Genomic DNA, 6,000 nt, shown 5'->3' with positions numbered 1-6,000 from the left:
GGACTGGTTCCAAACTGGGAAAGGAGTACGTCAAGGCTGTATATTGTCACCCTGCTTATTTAACTTATATGCAGAGCACATCATGAGAAACGCTGGGCTGGAGGAAGCACAAGCTGGAATCAAGATTGCTGGGAGAAATATCAACAACCTCAGATATGCAGATGACATCACCCTAATGGCACAAAAGGAAGAGGAACTAAAGAGCCTCTTGATGAAACTGAAAGAGGAGAGTGAAAAAGTTGGCTTAAAACTCAACATTCAAGAAACTAACATCGTGGCATCTGGTCCCATCTTCATGGCAAATAGGTGGGGAAACAGTGGAGACACCAGCTGACTTTATTTTTCTGGTCTCCAAAATCACTGCAGATGGTGACTGCAGCCATGAAATTAAAAGATGCTTGCTCCTTGGAAGAAAAGCTATGACCAACCTAGACAGCATATTAAAAAGCAAAGACATTACTTCCTTGACAAAGTTCTGTATAGTCAAAGCTTTGTTTTTTCCAGTGGTCATGTATGGATGTGAGAGTTGGACCATAAAGAAGGCTGAGTGCTGAAGAATTGATGCTTTCAAACTGGTGCTGGAGAAGACTCTTGAGAGTCCCTTGGACTGCAAGGAGATCAGACCAGTCCATCCTAAAGGAAATCAGTCCTGAATATTCATTGGAAGGACGGATCCTGAAGCTGAAACTCCAATACTTTGGCCACCTCGTGCGAAGAGCTGACTCATTGGAAAAGACCCTGATGCTGGGAAGGATTGAGGGCAGGAGGAGAAGGGGAAGACAGAGGATGAGATGGTTGGATAGTATCACCAACTCGATGGATGTGAGTTTGAGCAAGCTCTGGGAGATAGCAAAGGACAGGGAGGCCTGGCGTGCTGCAGGGCACAGGGTGTAAAGAGTCGGACACGACTGAGCGACTGAACAGCAAGGACGACTGCCCAGAGCTCAGTCATTACACTTCCACTGGTAACTCACATCACTCAGTTTTCGCCCCTGTGAGTTAGTGGCGGGGGATCAAGGAGCCTCAATCCTGGCATTCAAGCCTATGTTCATTACTTCTGATCCTTGAAGTCACCCCCAAATTCATCAAAATTAGTATTTTTACTCCTGGTTGGCAGATGAGAAGAATAAGCACCAGGAAGTCTAAGCATCTTCAAAATGTTGCTCTTGGCAAAGAGGAGGAGGCTCTGGGCTGGGGTTCGGGCCTCCTGGCCGCTCATCTGCCGGTGTCCTTCCTTGCTTCCTTTGAAAGAAAGTGAGAGTTGCTCAGTTGCATCCAACTCTTTGCGACCCCAGTCCGTGGGATTCTCCAGGCCAGAATACTGCAGTGGGTAGTCTTTCCCTTCTCCAGGGGATCTTCCCAACCCAGGAATTGAACCAGGGTCTTCTGCATTGCAGGCGGATTCTGTACCAGCTGAGCTATGAGAGAAGCGTTTGTTTCCTTTACGTCTGCTCAGCTTTTACCGTCTTCCTGAGGATGTGCGTTCACAAGCAGGCACTCCCTCACCCCGTCCCCCGCTTAGACTCATCACCAGCAGAAGCGCCTGCGCGTTTACTGGTCTTGCCCGCCTCCCCCATCACAATGTAAGCTCCGTGCAAGGAGGATTTGTCCGTCACATTCGCTGCTGTATCCTCCAAACCTCGAACTGTGCCTGGCACATCACCCTTGCCTCATCCTATGTGAAATGTCTGTGCCAGGACTCCTGAATGACCCGGGGAATCTGGTTTGGATGCAGATTCCGATGCCCGGGTAGCGCCTGTGACACCCCCATGGCTGCTCAGGGGACCCCTCGCCGTGACGTTCGTCTTGCTTTAGCTCTGACGTGGCGGTGGGTGGAGCTGGCTGGAGGGAAAGGTAAGATGAGGCCAGAATTGGGGGCGGGAGAGAGGAAAGGAACCTCTGATCGGGATTTCTCTAGCCTCAGTTTTTCCCCCTGATCTCACCTGCGTCTGGAATGTGTGACATGTCCAAGCGGTATTTGAGAAGCAGGTATTAGCTAACCTCTATCCCAGAGCTCTCGGATAAGCCCCCAGCCTCCCACCCCCCGGGCCTACCTGATGAACACACTAGGAGCTAGGCTGCTGTTGAAAATCTGGTTCAATTCCTAAGCCGACCTTAAAAACAGAAAAGCCGGCAAGGCTGCAGCTGAAGGACTGCCTCTCTCAAACAGGGCTTTTCTTTAGGGTCTGTTTGGCAAACACGTATGCGTCTTACTTAGAGGCAGGCCATGTCAGCAGTTTAATTTAAGGCATCAAATGAGAAGCAATCTGTCTGGTATAACCTTTTGCCGGTGAAATGAACAGCCTCTGAGCCAGCTCCCAGAGAACACTCTCATTATCCTGCTCGCCGTGACATGGGACATATTGTCTCTTTTCTTGACTTGACCTTAACACATCACTGATGCAAAACATATTTCTAGTTTGAAAAATAGTCATCTAGAAAATAAAAACCATTTCATCGGCTCAGCCACAGTCCTGAGCCTCCGTGCTATTGAAAAGATGTTTTATCTGTTTGATTTGTGCCACTGATGGATTCTAGCCTTTTAAAAAATTAGGGAAATATTTGTGAGCAGAGAGGTGCCCTGCAAAAAAGTATGCCTTCCATTCAAAACCTGAGGTCAACAGACTAAGATCCACGGGAACATGGACTCTGCTTCTGGTCAGCAAATGATCTTGGGAAATGAGGGCTAAAGGGATTTTGTCTGGAAGTAAAAATTCATGGTCAAATTAAATAAAAAATAGAATAAATCCTCCAGAACTATGTAAAACAGTAAAAACATGATCTACACTGTAGTGCTGCAGTGGCATGGGGGAGGAAAATTAGGGACTGTTTAGTTTAGTGAGACATTTTCAGAGCCCTGGTAGGGAGACTTGCTTAAAAATATGTAGCTACAGTGGGAAGAGGCAGGACTAGAATTGAGATCTCCCGGTTTGCAGCCGATGCCCACCCCCTCCCCATTTCACATACTTTCTTGATAAAAGTTCTAATATAACACAAATACTTGGACCATTAATAACTGGTGCATTACTTATACGAGCCTCCTGCACCTACATCAGTGAGGATTAGCATCAGCTACTACTAACAGGAGCTAGAGCAAGGTGAAAACTGGTATTTCCCTCATTTGATAGAACCCTGCTGGAAGGCAGATCTGGTGTGGGGACTGCACAGAGACAGGACCCACTCTCCCGGGAACTGTTTACTCCATCTGTCTATTAGCAATTCATGACCCAAGGCGGATGCGGAAATCCCACCTATTAAGTCGACACTACTGGGGGAGGAGAAAAAGAGAACAAAGGGGCGTTCTTCTGCTGTCTCTTTCTCCTTTAAAGTGATGTCTGCAAATTTCCTCTCAATAGTTTCTGCTTCTATGCAGCAGAACTTATATTGCCACAGAGGAAATTGGGAAATGTGACTTTCCCTCCAACTGGGTTTTCCTGAAGAGGGCCTCCCTGGTGCTCAGATGGTAAAGGATCTGCCTGCCATGCGGGAGACCTGCGTTCAATCCCTGGGTTTGGAAGATCCCCTGGAGAAGAGAACAGCTACCCACTCCAGTATTCTGGCCTGGAGAATCCCATGGACAGAGGAGCCTGGCAGGCTACAGTCCATGGGGTCGCTGAGAGTCAGACACGATTGAGTGACTTTCACTTTCACTATTCCTGAAGAAGAAAGAGAATATGGGTATTAGAAGGCAACAAGCTGTCTCTGCAACTGTACAAAGTATGTTCGTGGCACTGATGGCAATTCTCCGGTCTAAATTTGGCTTTTTAAAATATCCATACATAAGGAGTTGTGGGGTTGATAGAGGCACAGCATTTGTGTTGGATTAACCCTCCCACAGATAACAATTAGACCGTAGGAAAAAACACAAACATAAAACCTCTTGAAATCACCGCAGAACAACCCAAAGTTGGCAGCTATTAAAGGGGACTCAACCATTTAAAGAAAGGAAGCACACTCATTGCATGAGACCGGCTTCGACTTAGCTTTTCCCTTGAGAGGACTCCTCAGTCTGCACGATACCAGGGAGGTTAGAGACCTTCTAGATCCGAGCAAAAAGCCGCCATCTCTAGACCTGAAGGGTCAGGGAAGTGTCCAAGAGGTTGGAATTTGAAGGGGAAGTCCTGGGAATGAAAGAGATCCATCAGAATCTGCATATAAGCCCGACGCCAAGCCCTGGCTGACTCGTGTTCCACGCGTGCACAGGGGAGCCTATTAAAGAGTTCAGCGAAAGCAACAATTGGAAGGCTGAAAAGATTAAAGAGATATTTCAGTTCTGCCAACACAGACAAGAAAGGGCTTAGAGTTTAAGTCCTTCCAAGTTAGAGGCACTTGACTATTATTATTTTTTTCAATAATTTTCACCTCTTCTTTTCTTCCTCTTTGTCTGGGGTTCAAATTGCATTGTGTATTAGCCCACTTGTGCTACATGTCACAGAGTCATTTTTCTGTTTTTCTCTGCCCAGCCTTTTTTCCTCTCCATTTTCAGATTAGATCATTTCTATTGCTATATATTCACGTCAACTGACTCTTCTGCCAACTCCATTTGCTCTTAAACCCATATTCAATGGATTTTCTATTTCAGGTATTATACTTTTCAGTTCTAGAACTTCCATTTTTTAAATACAATTTCTATTTCTCTGTTGAGATTCCTTATCTGTTCACTCATTATGACCATTTTTTTCTCACAATACTTGGGCATATGTATAATAGTTTCTTTAAAGTCCTTGTCTGCTCCAATATCTGGATCACATCAGATGTATTTCAACCCGCTCATTTTTTTCTTGAGTATTGGTCAGATTTTCCTTTTGCCTTCACATATCTGTTAGTTTTTGATTGGACACAAGACATTGTAGATCATGTGTTGCAGAGATTCTGGCTTCTGTTATCTTCTCTGTTGATTTTTTTTTACTTTATTCCATTAGTTAAATTATTGGCTAATGACCTTGAACTTGTGGAGGCTTGGTTAAAGAGAAACATAAATCTCTTTGTTAGAGAGAAAATATAAATCACCAAAAGCAGGACTGAGGAGGGGTATCTTTATAGATCTTATAAACATTTAAAAGATTACAGGGCATTAGAAACAACTACTTCACGCCAATATTCTAAAACTCAAGTGTAGTGAAAAAAATCCCTGTGTTGTCCTAACACAAGAATAATTTCACTGGAGAATTCTTGTAACCATTTAATAAATGAAAGATATGACTTTCACATCCTCTTTCAGAAAATAGAAGGACATTAAGAGGCTAAAATATAATGGAAGAAAATAAATGAAAGAATCTATCTGATCATTATCAATCAGTTTCAAGAAATACTAAAAAATATTATTCAGGATGAAGAAAAATATATTAGGAGAAATAATAGATATGACTAGATATTAAAATATTAAGAAAAACACTTGATAAAATTCAATATTCATTTGTAATAAACATTCTAAGCAAACTAAAAATAGAAATGATTTCTTTTCAATCTTACTATTTGCACATACAAAACTGTATAACTAAGATCATAATTATTAAAGATGAAACAATTTCCCCTAAGATCAGGAAAAAGGAGGTCATCTCTCATGATGTGTATGTAATATTATATTGGAGTTCATAAGCCAGTGCAATAAATTAAGCAAAGGAAATAAAAGTTGTAAAGATCAGAAAGAAATCAGCATTGTTTTTATTACTGCAGATTTTTTTGATTAAAAAAATCCTAGGGATCTGCAAGACAACTAATAAAAACTAATAAGTGAATTTAGCAAGGCTGCTGGATACAAAGGCAATACACAAAAATAAGTAGCACTTCCACATACTAATAGCAAACAGTCTAAAAATGAAAAAATGTAAATCCCATTTATAATAACATCAAAGCATAATATACATAGGGATAAATTTAAGGAAAGCAGTCAAGATCTCTACTCCGAAAGCAACTCTGAGTTGCTGAAAGTAATTGCCAAAAACTGTAAATAGAGAAATGTTCCATGTTAGTGGACTAGAAGATTCAACACTGTTAAGA

Source organism: Cervus canadensis, chromosome 4, assembly GCF_019320065.1.
Source record: "Cervus canadensis isolate Bull #8, Minnesota chromosome 4, ASM1932006v1, whole genome shotgun sequence".
Taxonomy (NCBI): Eukaryota; Metazoa; Chordata; class Mammalia; order Artiodactyla; family Cervidae; genus Cervus; species Cervus canadensis.
This window is presented reverse-complemented; position numbering follows the sequence as displayed.